Source organism: Vicugna pacos, chromosome 2, assembly GCF_048564905.1.
Source record: "Vicugna pacos chromosome 2, VicPac4, whole genome shotgun sequence".
Lineage (NCBI taxonomy): Eukaryota > Metazoa > Chordata > Mammalia > Artiodactyla > Camelidae > Vicugna > Vicugna pacos.
This window is the reverse complement of record NC_132988.1, coordinates 50,200,362-50,219,211: the sequence shown is the minus strand read 5'-3', so window position 1 is coordinate 50,219,211 and position 18,850 is coordinate 50,200,362. Positions and strand designations below refer to the sequence as shown.

General features: G+C 36.0%; 1 protein-coding gene and 1 non-coding gene across 9 annotated transcripts in view; one reads left to right on the top strand and one right to left on the bottom strand.

The window, feature by feature from the left end:
- BANK1 (B cell scaffold protein with ankyrin repeats 1) overlaps positions 1 to 18,850 on the top strand; it is a 551,109-nt gene that overhangs the window by 75,254 nt on the left and 457,005 nt on the right. The window lies entirely within an intron of this gene.
- On the bottom strand, positions 17,612 to 17,685 carry TRNAT-CGU (transfer RNA threonine (anticodon CGU)). The gene has a single exon. It is a non-coding gene; the product is annotated as a tRNA-Thr (tRNA).

Here is an 18,850-nt window from a genome sequence, read left to right as displayed (position 1 = left end):
TCCATGTCTTGGCTATTGTAATTAGTGCTGCTGTGAATACTGGGGTGTATGTGTCTTTTCACATTTATATAAAAATGTAGTTGGATTGAGTATATTGGCTTAATGGCTAGGAAACTTAGTAATCCCTCTTTTTCATTGGAACATTTTCTTGAGTTTCTTTTGGGTTTTTACATTACGGGTTATATCTTCTGAATGACATTTTTCTTTGTAATCTTTATACTTTTTATTTCTTCTTCTGTCTCTATATTTCTGGCCAGGACCTCCAGGACAGTCATGAAAAGAACAGTGATATGTGCTTAACATATTCCCAATATTGAAGAAAATTCTTTGTTATTAAAAATTATTATTAATTATGATGTTTATTGAAGTATATATAGTCGATTTACAATGTTAATTGCATGTGTACAACAGAGCAATTCAGTTACGCAGCTATATATATATTTGGTAGTTTTATAAATATACTTTCCAAAATAGGAAGCTTTTCTTCCTAATTCTTTGTTTATTCAAAGTTTCTGTCATGAATATATGTTGAATTTCACCCAACACTTTTTTCCTGCACTGTTGAGATTGCCAAGTTTTTCTTCTCTGATCTGTTAATGTGTGAATTACATTAATCAATTTTCTAATATCAATCCAGTGTTAAATTATTGGGATAAATTTAAGTTGATTGTGATTTATTTTATGTAGAATCTTGGATTTGATTTCAAAAATTTTGGTCAGGATTTTTGTGTCTGAATTCATCAAAGTCAACTGCCTGTAATTTTTCTTTAGTGTTATTTGCTTTTCAAATTTGGAGTATTAGTAAAGTAGGATGAAGTGTTTCCCCTTTTTCTAGTTTCTGCAAAAGTTTATACCATTGGGATTATCTTTTTTGGAAATATTTACTATAATTTGTTTTATAAAGTTGGCTAAGCCTGGTGTTTTCTTTGTGAAAACATTTCAATTACTCATTCAATTTTTAAATTCTGATTTTCTATTTATTCTTAATCAGGTTACAAATTTGCTTTTATTGGTAGGAGGACTGAAATGTCTTGTCTGAGTACAAAAATAGGCAAAACTTTAGTCTTAGAATCAGGATATTAACTTCTCGTGATGACGGTAGTGGTTGAAAGGGAATGTGGAGGAGCTTCTCTAGTGTGGGTAATAGTCTCTTTCTTGGTTTGGGTGCTGGTTACAAAGCTGCTGAGGCAATCTGTGGAAATTCCCTGAATTGTACACTTACAAATTGTGCACTTTTATGTTCATATATTATATTTTATTATATGTTTTAAAAATATTTCATTCAACAGTATAGTTAAAGAAAAACAAATAATTACAAAGTGAGAAAGGTTTTAAGATATGCAAGAATGATTAAATAATAGTATCTGTTATAACAATAATAATAATATAACAATATAACATAAAATTAATGAGGTTAAATACAAATATATTATTTTAATATATGCCAAAGGCATTAGATAAAATTCAGGCGACTCCTAATAAGTTCAAAAAAGCAGACTATTTCTTTAGATAAAGACAAAATCCATAAGAAAGATTTATTTGACTACATTAAAGTTTAAAATTCTTTTCATAATATATAAATTAAAGGGCAAATGATAAGTTCTGAAAAATACTTGCTGCTTTAATGTCAGATAGTGGATCAGTATCATTATGATAAATAGACCTTTTACAAATCAAAAAGAAAAAATTGGCATGCTTAAGCAATCCACAAGGGAAAAGAATGAATATTTTTTTATAGGTTTATTATTTATAATTCTTACATTTATACTTTATATATTTTTTTGATAAAAGAATTAAAGCTAAAAAGAAAGATCTATTAAAATTTATCATATGTGGGAAATACTGTTCTTATTTACTGTCTGTGGGCCTCTAAAGTAGCGTAAACTTTTTAGAGGGTAATTCAGCAATGTAAGTACATCAGTTGTTTAAAATGAATTTACTTCTCATTTAGCAATTATATGAATAAAGCCTAAGTAAATATAATCATTGAAGTGTAGAGAATCTGTCTATTGCTTTGTTGTATTATTTTTATAAAAGCAAAAATTTAGACTCCAACTACATGCCAACATTTAGGATTGATACAGTTATTTAAATAAGAGTCATACCCTAGAAATACAACTAGACGTTGAGATTATGTTATTGATGAATACTGAATGAGATGAAATGAAAGAACAGGTTAGCAATTATATTTGTATATGTATACATCTATATGCATACACACATTGCATATGTGTATATATATAGACATCTACATCTATACAATATATAGTTATAAATCCATGTAACATATATAGATATATTCTTGTCAAATTTTTAACAGTGGTATCATCTCTGTATGATAGAATTATTGGCTATGACTTTTACTCACCTATAATTTCTATATTTTCTAAAATGAATGTATATTTTTGTTTGTAATGAAGGGGAGCAAAGGTATTACATACATAACTGTAAAAAAATTATTTTCAAATTTGCAGAAAGTAACAAGGAGTGAAACCTATTTCTGAGATTGTTGTATTGGACACATCAGTCCAGGGGCCACCATGTCTAGCATCCTTCTCTACCTGAAAGTGCAGCTCCGTTTCTCAGTAAAGCAACACTAAGTTTCATGTGCGCATGAATAGGCACTGATTGGACCGGAAATGCACCTAATCCAAAGGTGCTCACTGCAGGCTGGTGGGAGTCCATAACCTGTCATAGCACAAAGGACTTTCTCTAACATACGTGCTGGAAATTAGCTATCCCAATTATTCTGGTTCTCTGTGGAATTTATCTGGAATGTGGTGGGTTAATGACTGTTTATTTTTTCCTTTTTGAGAAGCTAGATCATATACTCAACAGGAAGCAGAGAGGCTAAGAAATAAAGATTACCTGAGAAGAAGGGAGGAAGGGAAGGAGAAGGGAGAGAGAAGAAGAGTGGGGGAGGCTTAAGTTCATCTCCAGCAATTTCTTGCCCTGACAGTTTGTCAACCCTAATTTACATATACCCTCAAGGTGACATGTGTGACTCTTCCATCCTTACAGCCAGAAATTGCTAAGTGGTTATGCTCAGTGATGAGGGGGAAAGCTGATGGTATAGTCCCTCCTTGGGTACTATATTTACTTCATTCTCGCTTAGTCACATATTATTAATTGCTGCCAGAGTGCATAATAGCAGAGGAGATTGTCCTTTAGACTTTTTGCTTTGCATTCTCTACTTTGTGTGTGTGTGTGTATATGTGAGACTAAATATTTCACCAAAGAAGTTACATTTAGAAAGTGTAGAAAAAAAGAGGAAATTGGGAACTTCTAGCATTTCCTGATTCTATATTTTTTACTCCTCTTCCAAACAAACAAGCCCCAATTAGAAGCAACTCTGAAAAAATATACACTGAACTCATTAAATATATTGAATATATTGTAAGAAGAGAGGCTTGCTAAATAAAGATGTATTGATGCTGTCAGAAATGTTCTCTAAAAGGTGGAAACAGGCAAAAGAGTGTGCCGGCTGGCCTTTCTAGAGGTTGGGTTCTCTTACAGCTGGCTCTGTGGGGCTGAGGTTAACTAGTAGATTTTTGTGTGGTAGAGATGCAAATAATTTCTTTCCTGTGGAAGAGGCAACCCTAGAGGATATGGTTCACTGATCTTAAGACATACACCACTTTTATTTCTAACCTAGCTATTTTATCATAACAGTTCTACACTTAATTGCACATATGACTAGCTTCTCAAATGCTCTTTGACCTGGTCACAACATTTTACTGGTTCCCTCATTAATTAATGAATTGAATAAAATCCTTGAAGTTCTCATTTCATATTTGGATGAAATTCCTGATTTGACCCTTTTTAAAAATTATACTTTCACAACGCTCTTCTCAATCCTTTTTTTTTTTCCTTTTGGGAGAATATTCAGTATGGTACAAGCTAACTATTGATGTAATTCCCTGGTGGGAGGTTTAAAGTGCTGTAAAATGATTTCCTCTTAACGACTGACACAAAATGCTACATGTCCCAGAATTCTTCTTTAATCCCAGGTTTGCACATTTCTTCCTTACTCTCACTACTTTTATATTTAAATAGTATTATTTCATAAAGATTTTTGCTTTTGTTGTATTTTATATGTTATTGTTATACGTATTTTGTAATCTCCATTAGATTTTGTGGGGTTTTTTTAAATTTTTTAAATGTATTTTTATATTTTTTAATGGAGGTACTGGGGATTGAACCCAGGACCTTATGCATGCTAAGCATGCACTCTACCACTGGGCTATACCCTCCCCCCGGCTTAGATTTTGTGTGGCATAGAGCAACCAGTTCTTTTCACAGGTCTTTAAAACAGTCAGTATTAAATAAATGCTTATTAATACAAACATTAAAGAGCCAATATCTCCTTGATGATTACTCCTGCAAAATGTCTTTTAAAAATTCAGTATAATCTACAGGTCACTCTCTATCATCTAATTTTAGTCACTGGTAGTAATGAGTAATTTCACTGAGTTTTTCTCATTTTTTTATTTAGAATTCCCAGATGATAAATGACATGATTGATAAGGTCAATTTTAATATACTCTTTTATTCCTTTGTCCTGTCAACAGATATTTGTTAAGAACTTCCTCTCTGCTATGCACAGTTCTTGGAGTTGAATATATAGATAAATTCAGGAAATCAAGTAATAATTAGAAAGGGTCATTTGCTAAATGTAGATCTGAAGCAATGGGAGTTCCCTGCTAAATTTCCCATTTCTTTTCTAAGGTTATCTTTGTCTGAGAATAAGGACTAAGAGTTTAGAATAAAAACATCTTCCTCCTTGAAGACTTCTCTTGAAAAACTAACAAATTCTTTAAAATTCTTCTATGTCATAGTTTCTATGATGATTTATGCCTTATGATTTTCTACCCCCACTCTGACTTAATCAGTTTCACAATTCCTCTACCAGGTAAATAATTTTGGTTAATTTTCATTGCCATTTCTCAAAGGACCTGCTTCTTCTAGTACTAATCTTTGCTTTTCCTAAATTAATTCAATTCTTTATTCTATTATATATTCAATATCTTGTAATAACCTGTAATGGAAAGGAATCTGAAAAAGAATGTATATAACTGAGTCACTTTGCTATACACTGAAACTAACACAACATTGTAAATCAACTATACTTCAGTAAAAACGTAGAAAAAAAATCAACCAAAAATTTTAAAAAAGCTATTTATACTAACTTAAAAAAAAGACAGCGAAGGTTAAATCCAAAAGAAACCTGGGGATGAGGACTTGAGGGGAAATATTTCACTTCACATTGTTCTTCTGCTGGAGGCTATGGAATTGGTCATTCACCATAGATGAAACGCAGTGTGAAAAAGAATGCAAATACAAAGGAAAGTAAAATCATCCGACATGATGGCTGACACACTGATGACTCTTTTCAATCTGCACACTGACAAAGGGGTATTCATATAAATTGACACGACACGATGAGTCACAAACCAAAAAAGTGTCAATTAACTTGCGTGAGTTCATACAGCAGATTAAACTGTGCCTACATCCAGCCACTGACTCAAAAGATTTCCGGCAGAACTGTTTTTTGGCAACCATCTAGGAGAGGGTAAAAAATATTTTCAAAGTTAAGCAAACATTGTGGGTGCATCCATCTACATGCTGAAAATATTGAAGTCTGTAGTCATATTTCCATTGGCTTCATGTGATTTCTGGGGCTAACTGGAGGACAGGAGGTAGGGAATATTGCTGGGGTAAAATGGCGGGGACTTTGGAAATGAAACCCAGAAAGAGAGCACAGAATATCCCTGAGTACTGAGGGATACTTTTAACTACTTTTCTGGTAGTAGTTAATCCTAAAGTCATGTTCTTCATACTAAAATCCCAAGGAGTCTAATAAAAATAATACTCACTGATGCACAAGATACAGAGCAGTTGTGGCAAGCACTTCCATATAGTTGATGGGGTATCAGCATTCCATACATGAAGTTGTTTGAGCTTTCAAAATATTGTAAGAGTAATTAAAATCTTCTTTTGAAGTCTGAACTTTGAACAACTAGAGTGTCAGTTGTTGTTTGAGAGAGTGACCATTGTTTCAGGCTGATGTGTAGTGCTGACCAGATAAAAGCACAGAGGATAGTGATGATGAAGGAAGAGATGACAAAATAAGGACTTCAGCATAAAGGGAGAGTCTATTATCTCATCACATTTAATCCTTAAAATAAATTTTTCAACAGATACTAGGCTCATTTTCCAGATCAGGAAATTGAGGCACAAAGAGATCTAACTATTTATTCAAAAATTATGGACTAATACCATTTTCTTTTTTCATGACTGAATCCCATTTGGCTCCTCTTGCATCACTTCTTTAGTGGGGAGGGACCGTATTTGCCACGAAAGCTATTCTGTGATGACAGCCATATGTAATACAGGGGCACGTCTGCACATATGTGGATGCATGGCTATGTTGAGGTGTTCTGTTTGCAAGCGACAGACTGACTCTTAAGTCACTTAAGGGAACCACAGCATGTCTAGGCAGAATGGCAGGGCTTGTCCAGAATGGGTGGGCAAGCTGGAGAAGCCAGTGGAAGAACTGGGTCTGCTCTGGGGACTTCAGCATCAGAGGCTTGTTTATTTCTCAGTAGACATTCGGTCACTTGGATTTCCATTCAGATTGTCTCCTTTCCTAGTGAGAAATTCTTAATAGCTTCAGCCCTTGTCCGTGAAGGTCAAACAGATTATGTGACATGTGAGAGGTGGTGTTAACAACACTGATATGATAGCTGAGGGGATGACTGTTACTTCTGTATATGACATGTATACATAGGCATATCTGTGGAAGTGTACTTTTATGTTTATATACACAACTATACGTTATATTTGTATTTGGTTCGGGTAAACTATAGCAACTAAAATACAGCAGACAGGTCTGGTTATTCTTGGTTTAAGATTTTTTTTTAAATCTGGGATGTATTCCTTTAAGTATTATTAAGACATGTGAACTAGATGAGCTAAAAATAATATTTGACAATAAAGACTTTTCTGCCCAGGGTGAGCAAATCTAGTCCCTAAAGCACAAGCTCGAATCTTAAACCTGAATGAGACCTAATGTTTTCAGGGGATTTATATGTAACACTTAGCTATACAAAGTACTAGGCAGACTGTTAATTTCCTTCACATCAATTTATCAGTTTTTCCTCATAAAATGAGCAGAGGAGCTTAATCCAGGAGAAAACACAGGAGCCGTACTAATGCTTCTAATTTAATGAGGCTGGATTTTTCAGTAAAAAGGGTTCGGGCATTTCAACAGCACTTGGAGACTTTGCTGTATGTTTCATCCTTCAGATACCTCAGAATTATATCATAGACACAAATTTGGTTGCTTCCTCAGATATATTACTTAAGTTCCCCTTCTAATCTCTAGGAACAGGTTGTCACATTTTGTAGAAAGGAAGAATGTAGCATAATTGACACTGAGATCCGTTTGGCTACACACTGGGAGGGACCACGTTTACCAATTTCACCATCTTCTATCATTCTAGTTGCTTCTTCCTGTAGCTTAATTGATAGGTGCAAAACCAGAAACATCTGCCCCTGGCACATACAGTGAGTTTTCTTCAAACACAAAATTATTTGAAGACAATTTAAGAAAGGAGTGGAAATGAGTTAGTGTCCATTAAATTTTGGGGAGATGTACGGAAGAGATGGAACCCTGCGGAAAGATTGTATTTTTCCTCATGGGCAAGAGCACACAGCTCTGCTCATCTGAGCTGTGAGAGGAGATATCATTAGTACCTGATTTCTCATCATTTGTATAGATTGTGCTGATTATCAAAACAAGCCTCACAAGGAAGTGAGCAAGAATTATGATGTGTCAATTTCATGTTAAGGAACCTGAAAACACAGAATTCTGTGCCCCAGAAACGTCCATCCAGTATGCCAAGCAAATGCCTAGAACTTGAAACCTGCAGCCAGAACTTCCCTCGATATAGCTCCTACTGCTTTTTCCTACTTGCGTTTCTGGAAAACTGCAAGAAAGCAAGGTGCCAGTCAGAGTATAACTGCCCTTTGAGATACCATGTCCCTTGAGGCTCTGCTTTCTAGGATGTGCTTTTGATGAGAGTACTGCGTTTTCTGAGGACTTCTGAGTTAGTGACTAGTAAAAAATAGGTACTTGTCAAGGCAAACTTTGGTTGAATAGAGTTGATTTCTGAGAGCTCTGTGTAAGGGAGGAGGTGGCTAACTCCCTTAGCCAAGTTTTACAGTTGTCACATGTGGGAGTTTCCAGAATCTTAAAAGGCAGTGAAAGCATCCTATATGTAAACTGTGTTTTAAGTAGGTGAAGAGTTACATCATCTATAAAGGGAAAGGGAAGAAAATACTCATATTCCTTCTATCTCAGTTGAAATTGCAAAATATCCAGAAGCCCATAAACTTCCCACTTGATACACTCTTGCCAAGAGTGCTGGCCCTGGATTGCATCTTCCTTCCCCAGACAGTAGCCCCAGGAGGAGAGCTGTTCTTGCAAATGGCCCAGCCTGCTACCCTACCGTGGGGGAGCAGACAGTCTTTCTTATGCACAGTCCTTTTGTCCTTCCAGATGGATGTGGTGTATGATCTAAGTCCCAGATATAAAAATAGTGTATTTATGATGGAATTTTATATAATCTGGCTTTTCACCTGCCAAAGGGTGGGAGTGCAAACAATTCCATTCTCAGAAGGGGAACATCTCCATGGAAATGGACTCTATCCATTGTCTCCCTGTAGGGTGGCCTGAAGAATAAAAGGGCATCTCTGAATCCACTATACCATGGTCACTGTAGCACAAGAAGAAGACACGTAAATAAATGCAAAACAAGTGTAGCTGCGGTACAGACTCCAAGAGCATAAAGTAGTTGTTAAGAGTTCAAACTTGGGTATCCAGCTAAGTATAGGCTGTCACCTACTAGCTAGCTGTGCAATGCTAGGCAATTAATTTAGCCTCTCTAAATCTTAGTTTCCCTGTAGGTGCAGGTGATATCATGTGTTACATACGTAGTTGAGAGGATAAATATATAAAACAAATAGTGTTATATCTAGCAGAAAATCATAATAGTTAGATTATTGTTGTTGCTATCAGCATGACTATATTAAAATTAGGAGATGAAATCTAATGTCCACTCTAAGTCTGTTGGTCACCCTTATTATACCTCCACACACGTGGTCTTTGTGTGCATTGTATAACATTCTCCACTCTCTAAGTGATTTGTCTAACCACGATCACTATTGATTGCACTGCTGTATATGTTGTTATCTGGTTTAACTGAGCATATTGCTAGAGTGTTTTATAAACTAGCTGTGGCTCTTTTAATTTCTGTTCTTAAAAGTTTGGAGGACACAAAATCTGTGAAACTTTGACCTGTTGGTTTATTATTATTTATTATTATTAAAATCTTTCAGCTATACATTACATATCATGTTAGCCCTTTGTGAAAACTTAGCTCATTGAATGTTACAACTTCCTGTGAAATAAAGAGGACAAATTGCCATCTCTGTAGGGAAAACAAGTGTGGAAGCTGTGGGTCAAAATAAGAATTGGAAACAGAATTAGTAATAGTTCCTGAGGCCCCAGACTAGGTTCAGTTTTCAAGGCAGTAAAACAACAATCACCCAGTTTTTTCTTCCAGGATCTGTTTCTGCATTCTAACTAGATTCAGTGGAGCAACTTTCACCATTCAGCTTCTCTTTCTCAGATCTTTCCACTAAGTCCCAGGAATCTGATCTTTGTTTCCTCCTTAAGGTTCTTCAGTTGTTACCTTATTTATTTATTTATTTTTAACAGAGGTACTGGGGATTGAATCCAGGACACTGTGCATGCTGAGCATGTGCTCTACCACTGAGCTATACCCTCCCCCCATGTTGTTACTTTATTGAGGCAATGCTCTTCAAACCTTCCATAACCTTTGGCCTGAAAATAACTAAAAATTACAAGATGAGGGTGGAAAAGGAATGGCAAGAAAAGACATTAATTGGCCAGGAAATATTAGAGAAAAGATATTCACAAGTCAGGATGATAGAGAATGGAAGGATGCAGATGTCACACACTTAATTATGATAACATGATACCAAATTCAAAAACTACAAAAAAATGCATAGTAAAAATGTATCATATCTCTGTCTAGCCACCTAGATTTTTCCCCAGAAGCAAACTGTGATTAGTTTCTTATATACTTAAACATACTTCCACATTTATGTCTTTTTTTAAAACTGTGTTAACAAATGGTAAAATGCTATATGCTCTGTACTGCACTTTATTTCTTTCACTCAGAATATATAACTTGGGGATTATGCAATATTAATAACTAAAAATCTCCCTGTAATATTCTAAACAGTATGAAAGTTTTCAAGTGTCACTGTAATGGGCAGAGGTAAAGATCTGGTGTCAGCAAGAGGGCATCATAAACACTTGTTTGGAACAGAAGTTAAAGGCCAGGTAATAAGCAATAAGTAATAAGCAATCAAAATGTAGAAATAAAGCATAGTGGCTACTGTTCTGCACTAGTAAGAATTAAGAGTTGCATTTTGCTGATATTAAATTAGCATGGTTAAAGATAGCATGTATTTTCTCACTGTTGGCATGTAGAAGACAGCGAAGCATGGTGTGAGCAGGGGCACCACAAGGGAACTCCCAGAAAGAAGGTACGTTCCATTCTCTCCTTAGAGGAGACTGTAACCATAAGTAGCAGTACTACAGCTTTAATGGGAGAACCAACATCTTTGGACCCTAGAGAACTGTGGTCTAATTATTTGAGGATTTCTTAGAGGGGATAAGTACTAACATCTGGACTAGGTTTTACCTGAGGCTGGCAACTCCGTTCTTTCTTTTATTCAGACCAAAATACTTGGAATCATCTTTGACTTAGAGTTTGCTTTCTTTAAAATTAAAACAAAATTCTTAATTGGGTAAAGTACGTATATTCTGAAAGCTACTATCTTAACCATTTTAAATGTGCAGTTCAGTAGTAGTGAGCACGTTCACACTGTTGTGCAACTGAGCTCCAGAACTCATTTCGTCTTGCAAAACCAAAACTTTATACCCCTTGAGTAACAACTCTCTATTTCCCTCCCCCAGCCATGGCAAGCACCCTTCTACTTTTTGTTTCTGTGAACTTGACTGCTGTAGGTACCTCAGATCCTTGGAGTTACATAGTACAGTCTTCTTGTGACTGGCTTATTTTACTTAGGTTCGTAAGATGCATCCATGTTATAGCATATGCCAAATTTTCCTTCCGTTACAAGGCTGTTTGTGTGCTTTCTTTTGGACTTACTTTTCTCTCTCACAATCTACGTCCACTTTTTCTGAACTCCTTTGCATCTACCTTCACAGTTAATGCGGAACCTGGCCTCTTCTCTTTGCTGCTGCTGCCGCCACTGTGGTCCCAGCTGCCAGCGCTCCTTTCCTGGGATTTCTGCAGCTTACTGCCTATCTTCTCTTTTCAGCCCAGCATCTATAGCAGTCTTTTGAAAATCAAGTCATCCCTCTGCTCAAAGTCCTGCGGTGTCTCCTCATTTTGCTTAGAGAGGAAACCAAGATCCATGCCTCATCCTGCCAGGCCTGGGAAGCCTGATAGTTCACCGTCACCAGCTTTGCCTCCTACCGCCCTCCCTGCCCACCCACCCCTCCACCCACATCTTACTTGTTCTTCTGTGGACTGGCAGGCAAGATCTAACAGTAGTGCCCTTGCACTAGCATCTCTCTTGCCAGAGATCTCAGTATGCTAACTCTATTATTTTCTTTAAGCATTTTGTCAAATGTTAAGCTTAAAAAAACCCAATCTGATCACCTTATTGAAAGCACAGCCCACCCTGCCACACACACTCCCTTAACCTCTTCACCCTTCCTTTCTTCCCTATTCCTTTCTTCCCCCTTCCTTTCTTCCCCCTGACAATTAATGACTTCTGAGTTGTTTCATAACATATTTATTGTTTTAATAGTTTATTGTTTGGCCTCCTCTGCTAGATACGTACCTTTACCTGCTTTGTTCATGGATGTATCCCAAACATTGAGAGCCATGCCTGGAACAGAGTGGACGTTTACCACACGACTGAATGTATTCACTGGGAGGATCACCACTTCCACTGAAAGCAGGTTGGGGTGGTGCTTTAATAGTTCATATAGGACCGTAACAATATGTGAGTAAAGAGGGAAGCCACCAGAGGGTCCGTATTTCTAGTCTGTCCCCATCTTCCCTGACATTTTCACAGCAACAGAGTTTGTTTTTCAGGGCCCACCAGGAAGGAGTGTGGAGGCTGGAGTCTTAACACTCTCCAAATTCTAGTTAGTCTTTTTACACTTCAAAGTCCTCATCTATGAAATGGGGATATTATCAAATGGATATTCCTCAAAGGTTATGAAAATGAAACAGGATAATGCATGTAAAATGCTGAGCACTTGATAAATTACTTTTTGGTAAATACAATTATAAAGCACTTGAAGACAGTGGATTTAGGATGTTATACATTACTCTGTACTCTCATTTATGATTTTAATTTGCTTAATAAAATTTTTTTTATTCATGTATAATCAGTTATAATGTGTCAATTTCTGGTGTACAGAGTAATGTTTTAGTCATACATGTACATACATATATATATTTTCATATTCTTTTTCATTATAGGTTACTACAAGATATTGAATATAGTTCTCTGTGAATAAAATTCTTTTTATGTAGGTAGTATAAAGTTAAAATTTGAACTCAGTACTGAATTATCAAGAATTCTGAGATATTAGGATATGAATTATTTGACCATATTGTGAATTCTCAGAAGTTAAGTCTATATTCAAGTGAAAGTATAAAACATGATATATAATCAAATACAGAAGAATTTCGATCATCTATGTAGCTTTTCCATAGTACTGATTATCATGATACGACTCATTATACCTCTAACTCAATGATATTTTCTCCAGAAAATTACTACAAATAGATTATGAGCTTTTCATAGGTTCACCTTTCAAATAATACTTTATTACTTGACATTTATTTTCTATTTTTAACAAAGCTTTTCTCTTTGCTAGGTTATCTGAACTATACTAGTTAAATTTTTGTGTATATTTATTTTATTGAAGTATATTCAGTTTATAACTTTGTGTCAGTTTCTGGTGTACAGCATAATGCTTCGGTCATACATGAACATATTTATATTCATTTTCATATTCTTTTTTACCATAAGTTACTACAAGATATTGAATATAGTTCCCTGTGCTATGCAGTATGAACTTGTTGTTTATTTTATATTTATATTAGTTAGTATCTAAATTTCAAACTGCAAAACTCAAATTTATCCCTTCCCACCCCCTTTCCTCCCCCAGTTAAATTTTTAAAATTTAATATTTCCAGCTAGCTTCAATTTATCAGTTACACATCTGAATTAAGCTCTTGTACTAGATTTTAATTACCTTTTGGGAACAAATATTTTCAAAATTGTTTAGTAACTCTTGATATTGTGGTGATTTCTTCAAGAACATCTTTACATTAAGTGTGGAGGTTTAAACCCATTGGAAATCACCCTTTTTGTTATATGAATCTGGCTTCAATTTTTGAACCCATTACCCTAATGTTCAGTGCTTTTTCCCATTTTGAAAACTCATTTTGTGTGTGGGTATTTGAAATGATTAGAGATATTACTAAGAAAATGACCAATAAGCCATAAACTGCTCAACTCATTACTAGTATAATTTATTTCTTACTGGGAAAGTTTCATTTTAGATTACTTTGGAAGAGAAGATGAGTGTATATGTAGCAGTTCCCTGAGTGTATGGACTCACTGCCCTGTCTATAATTTACTTAGAGTTTCTGCCCTTGCTGTTGAATAAGTGTGAAATTTAGGCCATTGTGTTTAAAAACGTAGTTCAGGAATCTGAGGTTTCAGTGGAATCAGATAAAGAAACCTGAGAAGTGTACTCCAGAGGGAAGTGTTCATTTCATTCTCCCTGCTTGCGTGAGAAAGCAGTCTACCACATGCACATCTACAACTTCACTAGCATGTGGAACAGCTTTTCTTTGGGAAAAAGACCAAGGAAAGCATTCTGCAAACAGGCTTCCCCAAACAGGGTACACTCCGTCTCTCTACCAAGGCCGAATAAATTCAACCCAAACCAAGAACTTAACAAACTGTGTCTGCCCAAGGCAATTTTTAACTTGAATTTGAACTTTTCATCATTTTCTGATGCCTCCAGAGGATTTCTGAATCAGTTACAGGAGATTTTGGCCAAACTGTCCTATATAAAACATCTTTTTAAACATGTTAAACAAAGACAAAAGAGGCACATGGCAGAGCAGCATTCTGTGACTTTCTTTTGGTTACAAAGGATGGTCCTGTCCCTTCCTGTCTCTTAAGGAAGGTTCCAGATGATCATGGAAACTCATTTTAGGTACACTTTGGAGTGCCTTTTTTCACTTTGGTGATAAGTGGAGTGCTAGTACAGCCTATTTTTCTTTGCTTTTCAGTGAGATTAATAGCTCTCCTTGAATGTTTCTAAAACTTGTAAGAAGAAGGTGTTTTCGAGCAGCTCTTAAGATTTATAAGACTATAGAAAAGCTTAGTTAGTTGTCTTTTATAAATACTTAAAAAATCTTTGGATCAAAGGAGCATTCATAGAAAACACGTTCATATATTTATTTTGGTTTATAAGAACTCTTTGTGGTAAATAAGAGAAAAACAGAAAATAAATGTGAAATGTTCTCTTCCTTGAAAACAAATGTTGAGGACGGGAACACATTCTAGAAATGAATGAGGTAAGGTGGAAGCAGTAAGCCTTTGCGTCTTTTAATTTCTAAGCCAGTGATAGTTGTCATTGTTTACTGTGAACTCACGGGGCCCATGCAAATAGAATGTGGCTCTGGGTTATGTAAGAAGAGATGTTCATGGATGATTAAAACTCACCTCATGAACCTCACAAAAGAGGAGATGACATAGTTCTGTTTCTGGGGAAGTTTCACAGTGCTACATGGGGAGTCGCATTGCATCCAAATGTCTCCTTAAACGAGAATGTACTTTTTGCCCAATCAGTAAATTATTCTTCCTGACAAAATTGGTGGACTATAATCCCTTCCCTCACCGTGGTGCAGATAGAATAATGCAATAGAAAAGATACAGAGACTAGGATTATCAGTTCACGGCGGAGAGACATAAAAGCACACCACCATGGTAGAAACCAGGAGAAAAAACATTTCCCAACATAGGTGGCAGATTTGCTTGAAAGAAGTAGCACAATATAAAGGTTAAGGACCATGACATTAAGATCAGTCAGAAGCATTTACATTCCAACATACAGATTTAGGCAGGACCTCAAAGCCTCCATGTCCTCTTCGATGCATTGGAAAAATAAAGATAATTAACTAACTCATACAGTTGTGAGAGTTAAGTATGGTAACGCACGTAGAGAGCTTAATGAAATGCCAAGCATGTAAGTGCCTGAGAGTTTGCGGCCGCTATCATTTGCCCCCAGCTAATTACTGTTAAATAAAGTCTTTTAAATTTTAAATTTTGAGCAAGCACATATGTGATATCTGAAAGCAAAAGCTTTTCCATCAAGAAACAACACTGAAGTGTGTACCAATAAAGGAAAAGGAACACGTGGTAAACAGAGTGTCATCAGATTTAGGAAGAAAAACAGCCTGGCCTGAACTGGAGACAGGATTAAAGATTTTCACAATTTTCCTACAAATTAATATAAGATTTGTCCTTATTTTGTTGTCTAGATATATGACAAAATAAACTGCAGAGTGACCTATAGATGTTTCTCATTCTAAAGTATGTATTCATTTATTCTCAGCTCTTATTCTTCACCTGTCTTGAGTTAATAAACATTTCCAGTCTGGAAGACCCGTTCTGTTGGGTTCTGCACACTTGCTCTGGTCTAGATGTTGGAGCCCAGAAAGAGGAAGAGCTAAAAAGTCACATTCCTTTATAGGAATTTTGCCTTAGCAAACCTCTATTCTATCTAGCTGAGTATGTGTTATATATACACATTTATTGGTCTTAAAATACTATGTTCTTAAATATAGCTAAATATATTATTTCAGACTTCTCTTGAATTTTCATTCAATATCCTGAGTCTCCAAAGAAACAAAAGAAAAAAATCCCCTCTCTCTGTTCAGCTCTCATCATCTTTCTAACCAGAGGAACTGGCGAAAGAAGTGTTGGATTTGTTTCTGTCTCTGATCGCTTACTTTTTGGCTATAGAGCCCCTTTCAAGGGAGGCAGTGTTCTTGGATCAGTCAGGTTTGGATGGGGAAGCAGAAGCCACTCTCGGTATATGTAGTGGAAAGAAAATTAATATATGTAAAGAATTTGAGGCTTAGATAATTATTGGAATAGTTGTGAAAGCAAAGATCCAAAAGGCCCCTTTGAGGCAATCTGGAAGTGTAGGATTTCATGGAAGCCACCAACACTGATTCTAGTTGCCAATAGAGCTGAAATAGAAGTATCATGAAATGTCCATGATACAAGTGAGCCAGACCTCATCTGGTTTTCCTCTCCAGATCGTGTCTTCATCTTCCCTTTCCTACTTTCATTCCCAGGAGGCTGACTTGAATGGACTATGTTGGTGGTCCTCCTTGTCTTCTAGCTCCCAGTTGGGACTGACCAATGAGGAGTAACAACACAGGATCAGGGGTGGGGAGAAGAGTGAGGTTGGGGTGATGATTCTCCTTCCTCCCTTCCTTCAAGGTCATTTCAGATGTCTCTAATCCTTAACTGTAGCTGCTTTCAAGTTAGCCTCTTCTCTCAATAGACTCCTTCCAGATTTTGGTAACTGTGCCTTCTTCATTGTTTCAGGCTGAAGGATAACAGCCCTTACTAGTGCTAGGATCCTGGGCTCTTCCTTGTGGTTCCACTACATCCTGCAACATTTTTTGGAAATACTCCTTTAGTAAATAAACACTCCATGAATTATTCTAACGTGAGTGTGCCAACTATTTTCTATTGAATAGCTGAGTGATGTCATAATTTATACCATAAATGTTCCCAAGAAATGCACCTTCAATATGGGTATGTGGAATTGAGTGATTTATATGTAATGGAGTTCAGAGATAACCTCCTTGCCAGGATGAACGGGACATGGGTAATCCACGGCATTTGCTAAAATCTCCCTTTCTCATTTTGTCACTCTTAAGAGCATAAGATAAGGTACAAGTGACAGGCAGAATATGGATGGATTGGCTGAGAAATTTGGCTGTTTTATAAACAATGAAAATTATGAGGACTGTGAAATCACCCATTTTTGTCTTTGGGCCTCAGAGAACATAAACAGAAATTAAGATCCGTAACATATAATTAAGGACAGGAGACTGGAAGGCTCCACGACAGCTTTGAAAGATTTCTTCCTCTCCAGAGATTGCAATCTGTAAGTCTGAGGGTGAGGACTTAAGAGGTGCAGCTCCAATTCAATGCTCAGTCTTGCCCAATCTCTCACTCAAAAGCAGGGACACTGATGGAAAAAAAGTAGGTCCTAGAGATGTGAGTTGAGGGCATTTGAGAAGATGTGGGCTGAAGCTGAGATCTTTTTTAAAAAAATTTTTTTTTAGTGAGGGAGGTAATTAAGGTTATTTATTTATTTATTTAAATATCACTTATTTTATTTATTTAATATCATTTATTTTAATGGAGATACTGGGAGTTGAACCCAGGACCTTGTGCACACGAAGCACATGCTCTGACACTGAGCTATACCCTTCCCACTGAGGCTGATATCTTTAATCTCCCAATTTGCCCTGAAATTCCCTTGCTTATGGAGGGAAGGCTCTCCCCTCTCCATCAGCCCTCCTCCTTAGTTCTTACACCAGAAGAGCTAATACTGATTCTCCTAAAGGCCCTCCCTGACTACTTCTCACTGATTTTGATTTGTATTAATAGTTATATACCAACAAAGCCCTAAAACATTAAAAATTATCAATAGCTGTTAAATAAAATATTTTGAGACCTTTGATAAAAATTAAAAATGTTTTTGAAAAACTACTAAGATGTCTTTTATGCTACACTATCTTTGGGTTTTCCCAAATGGCCACTAGGTAACACAAACGTTTCCTCATTTACCCTACAAAAGAAAGGACCATAGGAATAACTAGGGTTTGTCTAATAATTCTGCACATTTTAATTAATTCAAAACTGTTATGAAAGCTTTTGCTTACCAAACTTAATATATATTTTTAAAACCCTGAAAAATCAAGGAAAGTTTGTCTTCCTTGTGAATAGGTGAATATAAATGATCTAATGTTACATTTTTCAAATAAAAAAATATATTCCTATTTTAGCTCAAAGATGGGTACAATAACTTTGACCCAAGTGCTTTGTTTCCAGGATTCTAGATTCATAAAACTTTTTTTTTTTACTCATTTAAAGTCTGGACAAGTATTAGGGTATGACTCAATGACGTGTAAATAGTCAGAAGCTTATTGCTTATTTCAGTCTTTCTTTATGTCAATGATCAAGACATAGCCCTTTGACTAAGAGTGATACAGCAATAGAAAAACTTATGAAAACTTCAGTTGATATGGTTATAAAGTACCAAGTAAACGTAATGGTTTCCCATGTTATACAAACTCTTCTGCTGACAAAATAACCTTAGCATTTTTGGCCAGTTGTCAAACTGTGAAATAGGGTTGTTTTCCCATTCATGTCTAGCTGTCCATCACAGTGGTGCTCTAAAGTCAGCCACCTCTTTACGTCACTGGAGGAAGGAGAACCCCATGATATTTAACCTCTCGAAGGGAACTGTCCATACCTGGTACAGGCCTCTTGGGCAGAGACTTCCTTGGATAATTCTGATTTATTTATGTTTGTGGATGTTTCATTCTTAAAAGGAAAACATTAAAAATTTCCATGTAGGTTGTGCAATCACAGA